Source organism: Zootoca vivipara, chromosome 7, assembly GCF_965207765.1.
Source record: "Zootoca vivipara chromosome 7, rZooViv2.hap1.1, whole genome shotgun sequence".
NCBI lineage: Eukaryota > Metazoa > Chordata > Lepidosauria > Squamata > Lacertidae > Zootoca > Zootoca vivipara.
In genome coordinates, this window is record NC_142590.1 from 28,424,029 (window position 1) to 28,443,570 (window position 19,542).

General features: G+C 42.4%; 1 protein-coding gene and 1 long non-coding RNA gene across 3 annotated transcripts in view; one reads left to right on the forward strand and one right to left on the reverse strand.

Moving 5' to 3' along the window:
• Positions 1-19,542, reverse strand: part of ADGRL2 (adhesion G protein-coupled receptor L2) — a 548,846-nt gene that overhangs the window by 407,369 nt on the left and 121,935 nt on the right. The window lies entirely within an intron of this gene.
• Positions 14,406-15,497, forward strand: LOC132592431 (uncharacterized). Its single transcript, XR_009557884.2, has 2 exons — positions 14,406-14,669; positions 15,400-15,497. It is a non-coding gene; the product is annotated as an uncharacterized LOC132592431 (long non-coding RNA).

Genomic DNA, 19,542 nt, shown 5'->3' on the forward strand with positions numbered 1-19,542 from the left:
CAATGGGGGTTTCAACAGCCATTACAGCAGTTGTATTAGATGATGATAGTGATGACGATGGTAAAAATCCATGATTGCTTCAGAGTTCAAGTTCACACATTACAATTTTAGCAATCATATTCGTAACAGTAGATGGTGATGAATTGTAACGTTTACAGAGTTTGCCTTCTTAAAGCATTTTGCTGACATTTGACTTGTAGATAAAAGCCAGGGTGGTGTAGTGGTTAGAGTGTCGGACTAGGACCAGGGAGACCAGGGTTCACAACCCCACTCAGCCATGGTGGTCAGTGGGTGACCTTGGGTCACCTAACCTACCTTGCAGGGTTGCTGTGGGGAATGATTGAGCAGCGGGGGAACTATGTACACTACCTTAAACTCCTTGTGTGTGATATAAGTGCAATGATGTCATGAGCTGGTTGGATGCAGAGGAACGGTGGGAGGAACCAGCTGGGGAACCATCACAGGAAGAAGGGTCAGAGCCTGGGGGAGTGGTAGTGATGAGTGGGCAGAGGGAGAAGACAAGGAACAGGAGGTGTCGGAAGCTGAAGAGGTAACAGGACTTAGTGAGCTGCGGAGGCGGCGGCTGGGGTGCCCTGCAGGCTGCGTGCTACATGCGTCCAGCGCAGTATTTTCAGGCAGCGCTGGGCCCGTCTGCTGGAGGGCGCCCTGCAGCCCCAGTGCTTCCCATGACCCTCTGCTCCCCCTGCCCCCTTCCTCCGGTACTGGATGAGTGGGAGGAAGGAGGCCAAGAGGCAGAGATGAGTCAGGCTGGTGAAGAGTCATGGATGTCCCCCCTTCTTGCTGCAACAAACTCCCCTCCTTCCTCCCCCAGGAACCAGAAGAGGGCTGAAACAGGTGGAGCAGCGGTAGGTTGCACACAGGCACAGTCTCCAATTGCTTGAAAAAAGGCCCTGGAGAGGAGGGGACATAGACAGCTGTGGGGAGGTGGTACTTTCAGCCTTGGCAACTGATTCATGGGGCAAGACCTACTGGGGATGAGCTGCTATGCTCTTTAGGCCTGACATTTTAAGTGCACTTCAAAGCTCCATTGAGTTCAGTGGAACTGTAAATATGCAAAATATTGCACTGTTTATGGTATTTTCTATATATTTTCCAACCATTTTTTGGGGGGGAGGGTCATGCTCTCTATGGTTCTTAAATGGATGGGGGAGTACATATGGAAAGGACAATCACATTAAAACAGTTAACACTGACTGGAAGTAAAGCAGCATTAATGGCAGCATGTTTATTTTCGAAATCTCTGGAGGAAGAAGGGTATTTAATATTCAAGCCAGCTGCATTTATTATAAAGGATAGGAGAGCTTCGATGTAAAGGAATACCAAGCTGTGACAATAATTCTAATTAATCTGAAGACCGGTTCCTCTTCTTATGTCTGGCTTTGCAATAAATTCTGACCAGTAAGGAAATAATGCTATTGAATTCAATGATGCTGTGGATTTCCACAAGCTAGGGACAGATGGCTGCCTTTTCAGAGGGCTGAGGGTGGTATAATAGAGGGAGCACAGAGTGTACACCAGTGTTCTGCATTTAGTTTGATACGCTTCTTGTGGACATGGCATTCTTTTTGTCATGCCTCCTTCACAGAAAGCATGGGAACTCTGCAAAAGTGTGTGTGTGTGTGTGTGTGTGTGTGTGTGTGTGTGTGAGAGAGAGAGAGAGAGAGAGAGAGAGAAATAATATAAATCAAGGAGCATGTGTGTTTATCTTAGGAGTTTGGAGCTACAAGTTTAAGAAGGGGATAAATACTTTTTTAAAAAGCCCTGAATGTGCTCTTGAGAGACACTGCAGGGTTTCCTCACAAGATCACGTGACCATGCAATGACATATGGTGACATGAACGTCCCAGGTAGTCCTGCTTAAAAGGGATCTTGCGTACAAAGAGCCTGACACTGCTGAGAGGGCACGTAAAGCAATGTTTTAGAGCCAGCCCAAGCTGCCGAAGGAAAACCAAGGACTATTCAAGAACTTTGCAGACACTCTGAGTAACGTGTCAAATACTCAACCAAAACCGCAGTGATGCTAATCACATCAAACCAAACTATCCATGCTTCAGCCCTTTAAAATCAGCGAAGAGCAGAGCTGATATTCAAAGTCAAATGGCCAAATTGTATGCTGACTGTGTGCTTTGGCTATCTCAGCGTTCAATGGCTTACTGGTTGAGTACCAAACAAAAACATACAAACTTAAGAACAAACAGCATGGTAAACGGATGAGTTCAATCTAACTTGCTCAGCCAATTAAATATGGGATTTTGCTTAAATGAATTTTGCTTATATTATACCTCAAACCCTCCCCCCCATCAGTGAAACGTGTTTTTTTTCTCCTTTCAATTCTTGAACGCACCTGAGAGAGGGCTCTTCATTTATCTCATTATAGCAAAATCCTCTGGGATGTTCCCCTGTGAAGGCCTACTAAAATGTATTAAAGCCATGCAAGAGTATTACTGTCTGCACAGGAGACCATGTTGCTGAATTTTGCACTTATGTCGTGGCATATTTCCTGATGATACAAAATGAGCAAGGAACTCTTTCCAAGTCCATGGTAAATGGTCATCATACACTGGAAAACAAACAGGCAGACTTCCCAGAATGTATGTTCAAAGTATCGTGACTACCATGAATTGTTCTGAGAATCTGAAAATGGGAAAGTCAGCGACAGTTTGCATTATTTTCCGAACTTTATGATAAAATAATGCAGAAACAAAACTCTGGAGGAATCAATTTCATGTCTCAATTTCACTTTCGTCATAATCCTGCTTTCTAATCGTAATCAGCTGGAAGCTTTATTTTCTTTTTAAAAATCGATAGGCTCAGAAAGGCACCTATCCTCAAAATCTATATTTTTTGGAATATATATAAAAAATCCTTCATGGTTCCACTTAAAGAGAAAACGAATAGCATATGTATTAGTGGCAGGATGTTTGTCAAGTTAACACTTCTGTTTCCAATAAGAGTTTCATTTTTCAGGAGTTTGGTGCTCTACCCAGTTGGAGTTGTCATGAGGTGCACTTGATTCTGTTTTGAGATGATGCAAAGGCCCCCAGGAAACATAACTGTGATAATATATATTCAGCACTGGTGTCAAAATGGAAAAGTAAACACTACTGGGGTTTGTAAAACTTGACAACATTAAACCTGGTCTACCTTTTGGTCCCATAAAAACAGGAATAGCTAATAAGATATAGGTATGCTCATGGATATTAACATATTCTACTTTGCATTGGTAGTATTCATGATCAATCTGGGATGTGTGTGTGTTTATATATTGGGATCTACCAACAGTTTTTCCTATATAGCTGCTGCTCACTCCAGGCTGTGAAAGGCTCAAGATGAAAACTAAAAAAGAAAAAAAAGTTCTCAAAAACAATGGAAGAACTTCCTGACAGTAAGAGCTGTTCGGCAGTGGAATTTGCTACCAAGGAGTGTGGTGGAGTCTCCTTCTTTGGAGGTCTTTAATCAGAGGCTTGACAGGCATATGTCAAGAATGCTTTGATGGTGTTTCCTGCTTGGCAGGGGGTTGGACTGGATGGCCCTTGTGGTCTCTTCCAACTCTATGATTCTATGATAATCCATAGTTAGATTTTAACATATCCACATTTTATGTACCGGTAATTTGTAGACTGAGCCTGAAGAAGGAACCTGTGTTCTAAAATGCACTGAGCTAAAGTAAATCTCATTAGCCGGCAGTCTTGAGAATAAGTTTCTCCCCTTTTGCATTTCTTCATAATCATTTAGGCAATCATTTGTGCATCCACAGCCATCCTCCTTTTGCATTTTTAGGAAAGCAACAGTTTATTTGTAGGAAAGCAGCAGTTTGTTCTGCTTAAATTAGCAACTGCAACAAGCTTTACACAAGAGTTACTTGGCCAAAGAACAGGCCAAGGAAAGAAAGTTTTACCTGCTGGTGTATATAAATCATTCATAGATAAATGAGGGTGAGGTCTTGTGTACCGAATAAAGTGAAACAAAGCTCTTTCAGAAGATTATAAGGTCTGGGTTTGATTCCATTTGCACCAGTAGAGATCAGGATTAACGCCATGGAATCCCGCAGTGTGTGAGAGACATTAATCAGGCTAAACTTGTTCCTATTGAGAGCTGGATTAATGCTTTCTGCGATCACAGCTTAAGTGAATATTTCACCTTCGAAAGGTTACCGTATGTCAATAACAGACATACGAAGCAAGTGAGGTAACCCTATTCATGCCAGGTGAACAGAATATGCCTGCATTTCCCTGACCTGTCAGAATATATACAGCTAAGCTTTAAAATACTCCTAGGTGAGAAGCCAATTTTGATATCCAGCACAATTCAGCTTCTTGGCTTCTCTTTCGGATAGCTGCAGTTGTTTTCTGTTAAGGGTCTGGTAACCCCTCGGAATCTGAAGCTGACACAAAAGGGGTGCCCTTCGTTTATTTACAGCCTGGACAGCTATAAAAGTAGGAAGTTTAGGTGTGAATCTTCTGGTGACAGTCCCGCTCAATAAATATATGTTCTCTCCTGTTAGACCTCTTCCTCTGCAGAAGTGACAAATGATTCACTCTTGGTGCTTATTCAGTTCTGACCCTCACCTGAACACATCAATTTCAACAAATGGTATAACATTCAGCTGGTCCCCACTGGTTTCTTTCTAGAAACTGAGGAGAAAGCAGCTTTGAATCCTAAATGTTAAGGGCTGGAATTCTTTTGTCAGGTAGGCCATCCTACCCTATTCAAGATTTTTTTGGGGGGGGGGGGACAAGTGAGAAGACAGAGTGTCAAACAACAATTCTTTCAGGTCAGGACTTCCCATGTCCATTTGTGTTCTTAAAAGGAGATGGTATTGTGGAATGTGCCGAGTTCAAACATTATCACCAGGTTTGTCATTAGAAGGTCACATGAGGCACACACTTGGTCCTAATTTCCATGAGTGTATTTCTTCCCTATTCAGTTCCTGACCTCCCCGTGTTAAGCAAGGAAGGACCTGCTCTGTTAATTTGTGATGGAGCTCTCATCATATTAGTAGAGCCTTGCTGAATCTTAGAAAGAAGGCCCATCCAGTCCAGCATCCTACTCTTACTATGACCAGCCAAATGCCTATTTGCTGCCCCCACTCTTTCTGCCCTGGCTGGCAGAATGTGGCAAGGCAGCAGATGTGGCAGTAGCTCCACCGCTGCACTAAGCTGACCAGCACTACTGCCCTGACAGGGTTATGATTCAAGTTTCAGCTTCATTAGATGATTCTAGTTTCCAGCGTGCTGAGAGAGGGAGGGAAAAAAATATATCTGTATCCACTTGCACCACAATTTCATGCACCTCTAATATGTACAACCTTATGTGTGTGTTTTTCTAAACTAAAAAGTCCCAAATGTTGTAACCTTTCCTCACAGGGCCAGCCGCTTTTGCTGACGAACCGGAGGGGAAAATCAACAACAGAAAGTGAGGCCTAGATGGTCCACTTCTGGAGCGGGAGCAAAAGGAACATGGCACGGACATGCCAGCACTAGATGCGACGATGCTATGTCCAAAGCGCCTTTGTTTCCCTGATATGCCCACAAAAAATATACAGTATATGGTGGCACTCTATACCAGGCCTGGGTCTGACATAGTTAATTTCTGCCTATGGATTGCAATGGGAGGGATAAAGGTAAGAACTGCCTCCTTGCCCACAGCAAGATGGCAGGTCAATGAATGTGGTCTTTACTCCACCAGCAGATTACTCCCCTCACCATAAATGAACATTAAGATTGCTGTGCCCAACATATTTTGCATGGGTATCCTCAAACTACTGTACTGCTCCCACTGATTTTCCTGGCTTGCAACAATGAGTTTGTCACTGCACAGCCTCCAGATGTTGCCAATATGGTGCCTTCCAGATGTTGCTCCCATCTTTGATCATTGGCTATGGTGGTATGGCTGATGGGAATTGTAGTCCAACAATATCCAGAGGGTCCCATTTGGGCTACTCCTCATACAAAAATATGTCCACCGGTACACTTTTGCTTTGGTAAAAGTAAGCAAAAATAAAAGTATTTAAGGAGGCCAAATGGAAAGGAACATTTTTTTTAATATAAAAAAGCACACACACTTGATTAAGTAGCATAGGCCTTCTTCAAACAAGCAAGAAAATAGCAGTTGCTAAATAGCCTACAATCACATGGAGGGCCTGAGCTGAAGGAAGGATTTAGCCTGTCATCCTTCATCTCAAGTGCAGCCTTCATTTTAATCCAGTTGTCAATAATTTGCTTGCGCGCTTGACAGTTGTTACATAAAGTCAGTGATTCATACAGTTTTAAGTATTTTTGCACCTCACATTGTGCCGTGAAAATACAAGCTCAATGAGAAACAACAGTAACCACAACTCAGCAAAATAAGCCAGCCCTGCTGGAGGAAAGACACACCCAAATGCCGTGGGAGACCATATAAGCCTAACTGAATGATACACCTTACTGCCTGGAAGCTAGCATGTGAGAATGAGCTAGGAACTCAGCATGTCATAAAGGAAACCTCCTGTCATGCTAGTTTTCTGTGGACAGGGAGCTGATGGTGTGTGTGTTTTAATGGAAACAGATAATTCAGAAATGACATGCCTCACGTGCATCCCAGTGATGAAGCTCCCAGAGTGCTTCACCTAAGGATAGGGTTGCCAGACTCAATAGAGGACAGGACTTCTGTGCCTTTAATTGCCCGGCTCTCTTTTGAGTCTGGAAACCCGAGAGAAACCAGCAGACCCTTTGTTTAATTTCCAAGCAAAGGGTCTGCTGGTTTCTCTTTAAGGTTTCCAGACTCAAAAGAGAGCAGGGCAATTAAAGGCACAGAAGTCTTGTCCTCTATTGAGACTGGCAACCCTACTAAGGATGGGGGAGAAATTCAGTTCTGTATGCATTAAAAACTGACATCATGTGCACCTTCCAAAGCAATACGCGAATCAAAACACAGCCATCCTTCCAAATTTGCACTCCTCCAAGTTTTGCAATGCAGTTCTCCAGCCATGGCGTGTGCATAAAAACACATATACTAAAGTGTCCCTAGAAATGCATAAAAGATTGAAAGAACATTCTATTTTACCCCCCAAAAATGCATTGCATTTGAGGGCACTGCTTTGCAAACATTAGTATATTGGACAAAAATGCACACAAAAATGTGCATGTAAGGGTAAATTTGCACAAAAATGCTGATTGATTTTCAGAAGGGCATTTAAAAAAAATCACAAACAGATGTAGAAACATGGAGGAGTGAACTCAAGATTGCAAAAGTGAGAAACTGGAGGAAGAGTTTAACCCAGGCATCCCCAAACTTTGGCCCTCCAAATGTTTTGGACTACAATTCCCATCATACCTGACCACTGGTCCTGTTAGCTAGGGATCATGGGAGCTGTAGGCCAAAACATCTGGAGGGCCGCAGTTTGGGGATGCCTGGTTTAACCTATCCCCGGACCCCCCATGTTACTCTGAATATGTAGAAGCATAATGACATAACACACAATGAAATTTCTGCACTTACGGTATATATGTGAATCACAGCATTTATAAGAATCCTATGGGGCACATACACACTCACAGAGGAATTGTCTCGAAGACTCCCGTGATTAAGTGGTAGCACAAAACCGCACCTCAGTAGCTAGGAGTGTGGCAGCCAGCAATGCTTTATTAGGCCGCAGAGTATAATGCTGTAATGTACCTCTCTAATATATGTCATGTTCCTTCTTATTGTTTCCTTTATAGAATGAAATATGTAGGGCAAGCTTCATGTGTTATAGCCTTCCAAAATTAGAGGGTAACAAACTGTCCTTATTATCCAATGCATTGGATATACAGCCATAAATCAAAGAAACCATTGCAAGTGTGCATCTGGTGGTTTCTTAAGTCAAGGGAAACCTAACTTCTTCGTGTACCTGCCTGCAGCTATTCTTGAACAGAACAGCAAGACAAAATTATTACACTTCCTGCCCTGGCCATTTTTTATTGTAGGGCCCTAGCCATTATTTTGTTGCTTATTGACAGGAAATGTGGGATTTATAGAGTCTGGCTCAATGCAAATATTTAGAGATCTTATATATTTTTTCCTCCCCGCCCCCCCCCGGCACCTTCATTCAAAAAACCCCAATCTCTAAGCCAGAACAATCGTAGCCAAATCAAATTTTTGATGGGGTTGTTTTCCCTTTGAAAACTGGAATTTGTGGCTTTCTTCCAGAGGGAGCTACACCGGTCACAGACAATTTATGAAGAATAGTTGGCTTGTTTGTGAAGCAAATATTTGTAATATGACGAAATTATTAATGCCACAATGTTAACTCTTGTTGCATGAGTACAGTTAGCTGGACTGACACAGCAATTGCATTCAAAGGACCGGCCTCTTTTGTCTGCTTACTCAAACTGCCAGTCCAATTTGGGGGAGGCAAATTTCAGCAAAGACTTTGATAATGAACAAAATAGGTACAAAAAGAATCCTAGTCTGATTAAACATTGATGAAAGATTCAGTGATTCCAAACACTTGCCGGATTCAAAGGTTGTGGTTTTATTCTATTTCCAGCCAGTATTAAGAAATATCCTGCTCACTACAGCTTTAAGGCCAAAGGGTTTCTGCACATAAGTCCATGTAAATGAATGGGGCCCTTGCAAAAGAAAAAAGAAAAAAACCCACACTGCTACATACTTTGTGCAATACCCATTCATTTCAATGGGCTCCGTACAGGTGAACTTCCCCATGGACTGTGCCCATGTTCATTTTGTCTACAGTCTATATTATGTGGGATTTAGTTATTATCCATCTTTCTAGGAACAAAATTCTTTTTCATTAAGTTTTATTAAGACTTTTCATAATACATTACTGTAAAAGACCAACTAATCTGCGGTAAACAAAAAAACCCCATAAACATAAAAAGGAAAGATTAAAAAAAATACAAAGCCCTCTTTTGCAGATAAATCTTAACATGTTCCACACAGAGAAAGGTGAACCCTCCCAGCTTGCACCTGGGAGATTTGTCTCCAATCCTCCCCACCCTGGGAGATCTTCTCTTCCCTGCATCTCACACACAGTCCTTTGTCAACTATCCATCACCTTCGTCTGCCATGTTAACCCCATCTTTAACCCTGAATAGAGGACCACAAAAATTACAAAAGACTAGGAACAAAGTTCTTAAATCCACATGCAGAGTGGAATTGTGGTTGTTCACCTAAAGAAAGGAGATAGACCACTTTCTATCCACTGAGGGCTATCCCAATGAAGCCAAATGTTGGAAGATTCAGGGCATACAAAAGAAATGGCTTGTATGGAATTCTAGACTATGGAATTTGCTCCCAGCAAGTAGTAATGATGGCTACAAAATACCTTCAGTAGCAAAGAAGGTATTCCTGTACCTGTTGCTGGGAATCAGAAGGGGGGAGAGTGCTGTTGCAATCATGCCCTGCATGTAGACTTCTCAAAGGCAAGTGCCTGGGCACTGTGAGAACAAAATGCAGACCCTTTGGTCTGGTGCAGCAGGGCACTTGTGTCCTTCGGGTGAAGAACACAAGAGCCCTGCATCCTGTCCTTCCCTAAGTTAGAAATGCCAGTGGCTGCATTGTTGATTCCCAGTACACTCCTATACATGTCTATATAAAAGTAAGTCCCACTGAGTTCAGCAGGACGGCAAGCCTATGAGAGTCCACTGCCAGAGACCCACTAGAGCATGCTCTCCCAAACTTGAGTCTCCAGTTGTTTTTGGACTACAGTTCCCATCATCCCTAACTAGCAGGACCAGTGGTCAGGGATGATAGGAACTGGAGTCCAAAAACAGCTTGGAGAACCAAGTTTTGGGGATACCTGCACTAAAGGATAGTTTGCCTAGGGCAGGGGTCAGCAACCTTTTTCAGCAGTGGGCCGGTCCACCGTCCCTCAGACCATGTGGTGGGCAGGACTATATTTTGTAAAAAAAATAATGAATGAATTCCTATGCCCCACAAATAACCCAGAGAGGCATTTTAAATAAAAGCACACATTCTACTCATGTAAATACACGCTGATTCCCGGACCATCTGCGGGCTGGATTGAGAAGGAGATTGGGCCGCATCCGGCCCACGGGCCTTAGGTTGCCTATCCCTGGCCTAGGGTCTTCTTAAACCTGGAACCAGTCTTGACCCTTCCATTTAGAGTTCTGTGGCTTGTGTTTCCACACAAACAGGTATATTGCCCTGTATGTGTGTCAGGTTTTGAATGACTGAATTCCTTAGCAATGCAGGTTAGCTAAGCTGAGAAAGAAGGGGAATCCCCCCCAACTTCAGAAAGTAAGTTTTAGTTTCTGCTGGAGATAAACAAAGGGCCTGTTAGTACAAGCACCTCTGGCAGAGGTAGCTAGTGCACTCCAGTATGTGGAAATAGTTGTTTGACATCCAACACAGTGCGTTGAACTCTGCCGGCATTCCCTTTTTGGCATGCTGTTGCCAGAGGGTCAAGACACCCCTCTCATGACGATGTTGCAGAATATCCTCGGGTGCATTTCTGTGTTTGTTAGGAGCTGGCTATTCTGGAATCAGTGAGCAAGCTGAAACTCAGGCACTGCTCCTCTGGGGCTTAAATTGTGCAACCACTGAGCTGGTTTTCCATGCGGGCATTGAATTCTCCGGTGCTGCAATCTATGCAGTCACAGTATCAGAAATAAAGAAAGAGCGCATCACGGCACACTGAACCATTTGGAGGCCCCGGTAATAACAAATGCCATGCTCCTTGTCCAGGAGCTCAGTGGCTTCTTCTGAGAGGCTCAAGCAGGTACCATTGCAAGCACGGCTGTTTATATATAGCCAAATAAGTTCAGGCTGTAGGATTTCTTCAGCAGTTACCACTGGTCCTGGCTTCCTGCATTTATTGGTTGCAGAATATAGAATTGTATGAATTGTGAGGGTACTTTTTTTCCCCTTTGATGATGGAATGGAAAACCTTGTCAAGTGCACAGACCTGGGGAAAGAGAGCACAGGGGGTGGGGGGAAACAGACGGCAGCTAGGATGAAGGCTGGCAGTCTAAGAGAGGACCTGCTGAGGTTCCTCAGCTGGTGACGCTGCATCATGATCATCACACTGTTGCCACCAGACAACCTGATTCTGAGCCAGTGAGATCACAGGTTGTGGCATCCATGGCCATCTGTGAACGACTCCTCTCCTCTATAAGATGTCCAGGTGCCGCAGGGAATTACTGGCCTTCCATTCAAGTCAGATAGTGCCTGGAAAATGTCACGTGAAATCCACATCATCCAGAAATTTCAGAAGGCAGTATAATTATAGTTCCACATCATCCAGAAATTTCAGAAGGCAGTATAATTATAGTTCCTGCATTGCAGGGGGTTGGACTAGATGACCCTTGGAATCCCTCCCAGCTCCACAATTCTGCAATTCGATGATTGTATGAATATCTGAACCTTTTGAAGATAGCGTTTGGAAAGGAAATGACAGTACTTTCATTGAGTAACCTTGAATTTCTGTAATTCCTCTCCTAAGCAACTCTCCTTCCATATATTCCCCAACCACTCTGGACGGCTTCCAACAGATATAAGAACACTATAAAACATCAAACATTAAAACCTTCCCTATACAGGGCTGCCTTCCAATGTCTTCTAAACATTGTATATTTATTTATCTGCTTGACATCTGATGGAAGGGTGTTGCACAGAGAGGGTGTCACTACTGAGAAGGTCCTCTGCCTGGTTCTCTAACTTTGTATCTCGCAGCAAGGGAGCCACCAGAAGGCCCTTGGAGCTGGACCTCAGTATCTATGGGCATGGCGTTCACCCCACCCTCCCTAAGAGCTACCAGTGCTGCTAACAGACATTTTACACAATTTTGTGCTGCTATTTCTGATTGCCAACATATGTAGACTTGTTGGCTGAGCTGTTTGTACATTTGTGTACCGTATGTACATAATGACAGGCCACAGTTTACCAAACTGCAACCATGCTGGAAGTACAGCATTGTGGGCGCCAGCACTGCCCCCCTCCCCCCTTCATCTTGCTCCAACATGGCTACAATTCCGCCATTTCCAAAGGAGAATCATTGAAACCATGGGTTCCTCTGAGATCATATAGGCAGGCCTGTGTCCTTGTTGAAGTAATGCTTGGCTTGAATTAAAGCCTCAGGCATGCAAAATCTAAATACATTTTAAAAATCCCCCACATAAATTAATCTACGGGATAAAACCTTGAAATAACATTTCTGAAAGCTTACATATCATTCTGAGATAGATCAAATGACCTTGTTACTGGTGCTGTGTGTGGTTCCCTCAGATAAAGGTAGCTAACATCAGTTCTAACTCAAGACATTTAAATAATAATAATTTCTCTTTTTCTCAGGCCTCCGCAATTAAATCAAGATTCACCACAATCACATTTTGAATGGGAATTCCACTGCTTTCTTATTTATCTTCAACATTACCTTTGAACTGCTACATTCTGACCAAGATAGATGGGATATTTGCATGCTATCCATATTTATAATCTTCCTTTCCTCAGCCTCAAATCTCCCCATTTGTTGCCCTGGAAGACATATACTATGTGTTCAAAAGGGCTTCTCTCTTTTTTAAAAAAGAGCGAGAGAGAGAGAAAGAGAAAGAGATGGATAAGAAGGCTTCCCTTTTCAAAACTGGGCAGAATAGGTGGCCACTAGGTGAATTCATGCTGTTGAAGGGCTTAGGAGACCGGAACAATCCTCATCTCTTTTCTGTGTGACAGAAACTGTAATTAATGGTTTCTCCTGTTGTGGCTAAAGAGAATGGGGAACGATGGAGTTGACAGGCATTTTATTAATGGCTTCTGCCATCTTTAGTATACATAAAAGGCCCCCTTTCTGGCTCCAGTACTTGGTTGAAGGAGTGTGTGTGTGTGTGTGTGTGTGTGTAGGAAATGTTGAAGATGGATGGAAAATAAAGGCAATCTGTCCATGGCTGCTGAAAGTTGGGTCTTCAATAATAAAATTAAAACTATTGTGACAGTTCCTATTGTGCCTTTTAACCACCTGCCTCCTGCTGGTCCAATCAATAATGACATCTGCAGGGATGTTGTCATCCTTACCTAGTCCCTCTCTATTTAACAACAAAACCTGTCAATATTGTGTCTCATGGCTGCTTCGCCAAGAAGATTTATCATCTGGCTAGGTGGTGGTACATATTTGAGTGACTGCTGCCCTGTTGTTGTACTGGGAACCTATAGGGGATAGATATTCAGCATGAGGCACAAGGAATTAGACATGCATCACCCAGAAGTGTCAATGAGTTGCCGGGGCTAATCCGTAGAGCACAGGACTGGAAATTTACTCGGAGGCCTTGGCTATGCTCTGGAAATTAAAGTGACAGAAAAGGAGTGCCAAATTCAATAGGACGTGGATCCCTAAGCTGTGCTAGCAAATTATTCCATCCTAAAAATGGTATGCACATCTCTTACTAATGAAGAAAGGATGGGAGATTATTTCCAAGTATAGCAGGATGTATAGCAGCAGATGAAAAGATTCATCAATATGGACAAAGGCACTGGAACCTCAGACATTAGCCAGCATGTCAGAGATAAGCAATAAGAGTCCATTTCTTGAGAACTGACCAGGAGAAATAAAGCCCATAAAAAAGCGACAGTCTTGTGCTCTGGCTGGGGAAGAGATACTAGCCTAGATGATGGACAATCTCCCCTCTCAGAGCCAGCTGCAGCCAATGCTTCTGAGAAAAGTTCACTTATGCTTCTGTACAGCACAAATTTGGACTTCCTTTGCCCGAAAATGTGGGCTATTGGGGCTGATTGCTAAGTAAGAAAGATAGCCAGGGGAATGGCTGGACACACTCAATAGCTGGACAGTGACTTCAAGCAGGCATGATGAACAGGATCTCCACTGATTGATCTTTTCCATATAAGTCACAAAATTGAGCCCTGAATTCCTAGGAGAGCTGGATGTAGTACCTAATGGTTATGCTTGTATGAACAAGCCATCACACATCAAACACCATAGATAGAAGCTGATGGAAATGCCCTTAAAAAAAAAAAGCTTGTCACAGTGGAATCAGTTCACACGTTCAGCACTGAGTGAGAAGAAATTAAAGGATGTACACGCATGTGTGAACTGGCGCCCAGTCTCAGAGCTTCTTGGCATCAGATTTTTATGACTCTGAAAAGTTCCTTATGGCGCTTCACAGACTTCAACAAGCATTCCTCCTTCTCTGACTTTGTCTGTGCGTCTGGGTGTGTGCAGAATGTTTTACTTTGTCACTGGCGTATTGTTGATTCAGTGGTTTTTAAGACTCCGTTAGAATGAAAGCACCTTACCACATGGATTCACAATAATGCAATCAGAAAAAACACGGGGTCCGCGGCAGCTCACATAATCCTCTATTTAAAAGCAAACAAGATATTCAATACCAAAGGTCCCAGTGTTTTATTGGAAGCGCTGCTAGGATTTCCTCTCCAACAAGGAACCTTTGCTACTGCACGCTGTTGTGTCACAACTGGAAACCTTGACAGATTTATTTGCTTTAGTTCATTAACAAAACACCCCTTAACCCCCTCCTGCTCAGGATTTCTGATTCAGATTTGAAAAATTTCCATTTCGGAAAGCATTCCGAGGCCGCTGGCTTGGAAAGCAGATGGAAGAAGTGTGCTGCTTGCGCACTGATCTTCCAGCGACCATTTATTGTCCCTGGGATTTTTTTCCTTCTCCTTTTTTTAATGTAAGCTTCCTTATTGGGAATATGCTAATGACATCCGCCATGATTAGTGATTTTCTTTGAATCATTATTCCTCTGTGGGCAAAGCAATCAGAAAGGGAGAACAGGAGATTTACTTCTTCCTTGTGTGCCTTGCTTCAGCCATCTGGTCTACCCTAATTCATTTGAATAAGATCTGCAGTTTGAGGTTCTTTACTCTGGCATTCCGAGGCATTTTAGAGCTTAAAAAGGAGTTAATAGTTATCTGTCAGTGTCACCACTGTGGCCCTCTGATGAATCTGGAGAGGAAACTTGTCCTCCCATGGCTTAGAGGGCCAGATTATTTTTATTAAAATGAACCAAAAAGAGGCAGCGGGAGCAGGGAGAGGAGGAAATAAATTTAAATGTTCCTTAACAGCTTCATTATTTTAGATGCCTTTGTGAGAATGGTTATTATCTGGAGCCTAAAAACTGGAAGAATGCATTTATAAAAGCAGCAATAATTTTTAAAATAGAGATTGTTGATCTAAAATACTTGGAGAGAAGGAAAGGGGGGGGGGAGAAGGAAATATTATGCCCTAAATACGGAGAAAAAAATAACAGTTTCTCACTTATGAAATATAAAGAGAGTGGGGGGAGGGAAGAAGAGAAAGAGGAGGTTAAGGAAGTTGTTTTGATTGTAATAGCTGTTACCTGTCTCTATTCCAAATGCAATTAAATTTTTCCTCTCCGTTTAAAAACCTGCCTCTCACAGTGAGATCCAGCTCATCCAACTTGTAACGTCGAACAGTTATGGACAGAATGTGCTGTTTAAATGGGATGTCTGTCTTCTGCTCTCTTTACATCTACGAAGCAGGTTCAAAACAACACTGCTGATTGATTGAAGCCAGTTTTACAAAACAGAGGCAGCAGAACGGGGATTCTGACAACCGAGGAAGAGAAGCCTAACAAAAATCAGCAGCTGTCGTGCAAAGCCTTCGCATGACAAGCAGCCCAATCCCACCAAGGCATGTTTGCTTGGAGTTCAATCCCACTGACTTACTCTGAGTAGGCCGTGCCATTATATTTTTCACCATTATAGAACATCAAAGCATTAACAAATATCATTAACTTAGGATAATGTGGACCTTTTCTTTTTTTCTCCTCTAAACATCTTGGAAGACCATTTCCTAGACAAACGAAAAACAAAACAAAACAAAAACTGTATTTGAAGGTCTTTGTTTGCAGGGGCGAATTCAGAAAGTGGTCTTGCAAGGGACCTGAAGAATTCTGAACAGAGAGTACTAGGCAAATATTTCTGTCCTATTCTTTTTGCTTTTAAGTAAAGAAGATTGGCTATCCTGCTTATGAAACTGATTCAGTAACATGTAAGAAAGAGCTGCCTAGCTGGCAGAGACGACTTGGAGCAAATGATCTGTTGTCTTGACTGGTCAGCCTGCTGAATGCAAAAGCACAGCCAACTGTTTGTCCCTTCTCCCCTCCCCTCCGCACCAGTCTTTCTCCAGCAGCTTTTATTGATTGGATTCCTTTTCCTTTCATAATGCACGCCTATTATCAGCTTAATAACCAAGCTGAAGCCTAAACCATAATGGGCTGAGACAATGCGCAACAGAGCCAAATGGTCTCAGAGCAACTTTCAGTATCTCAGACGTTGTCCCCACAAAGAAAGCCTTGGTTACACAACTCCTTCCACGGATAACTACAAAGGACTTTATTTCGGCTATATGCTCCGGGGTATAAATTCCAAAGGCTCTTATCTTTAATTTTTTTTGTTAGCAATGGATTGAAAACAAGGCCTTAGTTTTAAGTTTTGTTAGCCACGGATCTGAGCTGCAGTAACAGGACTCAGTTTGAATGATAAGATGGGAATGCAGTTTAAGACTTTGGTTATAAAGTCTGTTCTGGTTAGGCTGCAACAGTTCTACTTTCAAGCTGGATGGGGCTGAAATTTATCTGTCATCAGGTGAGTTATCGCTCATCCATCTTTTCTCTTTTAACACCATATTGCCCTCTTCCCCAGTTCCCACCATGTTTCTGAGAAGCAACTGGCTTGTTTCCAAGCTTCTTGCATTTTTTTCTGTTTAAATGTTTACTTGGCACTTAATTATTAATAATAGTAATAATAATAATAAATTAAGGGCTCCCATAAAAAGAATGGGTAAGGCAAGGAGTGGGTACAAGATACTGACGCAAAGACTAGCCTACTAGCACAGGGTTCAACCCTGCTATGAATAAGGAGAAAGTAGCCTAGTGTATTGCCAGTGTATTATGGACTGGACCAAATCAGGCTTGAAACACATGCCATTTCCTGCATTTTTTCAACCAGAGTATCAATGAATCCGAAACTCATGCTTTGAGCCAGTTTGTAAAGCTCAGCCACACATTAAGCTATCAAGACAAGTGTTGTAGTTTCCTAAAGAGTTGAAGAAAGTCATTGTTGTTGGGGGCAGATTCGGGAGTTTGCAGACCGCTTGAAGAATTGCCCAGTTATATGGATTGTTTTACATTGTTTTAATGCAGTGTACACACAAAGCCTTTTGAGAAACACCTAAAAATAGATGGGCAAAATGAGGCGTAAATATTTCATGAGATGAAAGTCTTAAGAACTCCAAATTAAAGATAGGCAGGTAGCCAGTGAAATATGGAAGAGAGGTATTCGTAGAAATAGCCAAGCATTTTGATGGACAGGGAGCAATCTCTGTGTGAAGACATATGTGTTTAGCTTCTCAAATGTACTCCTGTAAAAAGTGTGTCAGTACGCTTCTCCCTACCTTACTCAGCCTCAGGAACACCCCCCAAAAAACAATTGCTATGAGTTGCATCTCATTTTACTGCTTCTTGTCAGGGCCTCAACTTTTGTGTGAAATTCAGTGCTCCATTATGTCCCTGGTGATGTCTGGACAGAAATACTACATCTCTCTCCTTCCTACCCACTGCACAAAACTACTCAATAAATGATCTATGGCATTCTTTGCATGTGCCTTTAAATGTGTGACTCCTGAATTTCACAACATGTTTCTATTTTCCTCCAGGAAAATGCAAAACCAAGCATGTAACCAAACAAATACATGATAAAGAGTTTTAGTAGTGCTGTCAAAAGTTTTAGAAAAACTGAGCTGTTTGTATTGTCAGATGAAGTGGTGTGAAAACAAAAACTCCTCTGAAAGATTTGTAAATTATGGAAAATAGACTTACACTAATAACCAATATGTAACTTCAGCTAGTTTTATGTTGTAAAATAAAGAAAAGATTTGCCTAAATTGTCCTCCCACACAACTTCCTGCATCCACCTACCCCACTCGTTCTGTGAGCACCGAGATCAAATTCTGGCATTTTCCTAAGGATTTCGGTTTCCTCGGCAGATCCTAATTACTTTAAGCAAGGGTAATTTCTCTGACTCTCAATTTTCTTCCTTATTTTGCTTCTCAGAATCTGGTGTCATGGTTCAAGCTGTTTTACAACCTTCTACTGGGGAGCAGCCTAGCAGTGAGCAATTTCTCAAAGCCCTGTCTTGCTGATAGACAGGCAGCTGAATCTCACTGCAAATACCCACTCACATGGGAGGGGGGGGGAGGTCTTGCTATATATAAACAGTCATGTTAGTGTTGTAAAATTTAAGCTGGTTCCTATGAACCCAGAGAAATGGATCTTGACCCAGGGAGAGCTCAAGGATCCAGGCAAGCAGACGAATTTAAGCGTCTCCTGCCCACCAAATAACAGAGACCAAACCAGGACGTACGAAGCAAGGCACTTTTATTTTTGCTGTTGCAACAGGGTCCTTCCTCTCACACAGGAGAACAAGGAAGGAACCCCAAACAAAGATGTCTTGCCCTTAAAAAGAAATTTGAAATTGGTTTCAGCCCACCCCCCAGAAGCATCATCCATATGTCACAGAAGGGGTGTAGCCCAAGACCCCCCTCCCTAGATTCATCATAGGTACATCATGAAAGGGGAGGTCTGGTGGCAGTAATCTGAGCAGTCTGGACCCTGCCCCCTGCCCCCCAAAACCTAATCAACAAAATTGAGAGATATTTACATTTCCCTGTTTCCCAGCCAAGTTAATCACACCCTTTTGTCTGGCAGTCAGGTATCAGGATGCCAGGGATTATCACTTTAATTCCTGAGACAATGAGAAGGTTCCCCCCACCCCACTTCTTCCTTGCAGAGGAACACCTGGTCAGAGAGAGAGTCAAAATGGTGTCAGAAAGGCCTGTCTTCCTGTGCTGCTTCAGACATGTGCCTGTACATTCATGTACATGTTTTATGAACAATTATTATATATATATAGATATGACCTCAAAATTCTTATAACATTAGAAACAACTTTGAAATTAGTTTTTATGATTTGAAGATGTAAGTTCACAAGAGGCTATTTTAATAATCGTTCTAAGTTTGTTTTTAGCAAACATATTTTTTCAGATAGTCTTGTCGACTTCAATATGTTGTTTCTATTCCAAAACTACTCTTCCTGTGTAAATCTTACATTTGTATCTCTATCTTTCTGTAATGAGATTGGGGTGATTGTAGATGGGGTAGCCCTTTTTTTTATTTCCTACAACAACCTTGTGAGGTAGGTCAGGCTAACTTGCCCAAATACCAGTCACTGAGCTTCATGACAGAGAGAAGATGTGATCCACTGTCTGTTGAATCAGCTAAGTTGTGTCCTCCTGTGAGAGACAAATGTTGTAACAGGTAACTGTAAAAATAAGCAGTGATCTTAAATTAGTTTTAAAATGCCTTCACTCCAACTATTGCTTAAGCAGAACAAATAGCCAACTTACCTTTTAAGGTGCAAAACTCAAATGTGGCTCAGGCCGCTACTGGTTTTACTCAGCAGTAAAGAGAAAAACTTGAAAGTGTCGTTTACACAGTACTAAATCCTTGTAAAGTCTGACTG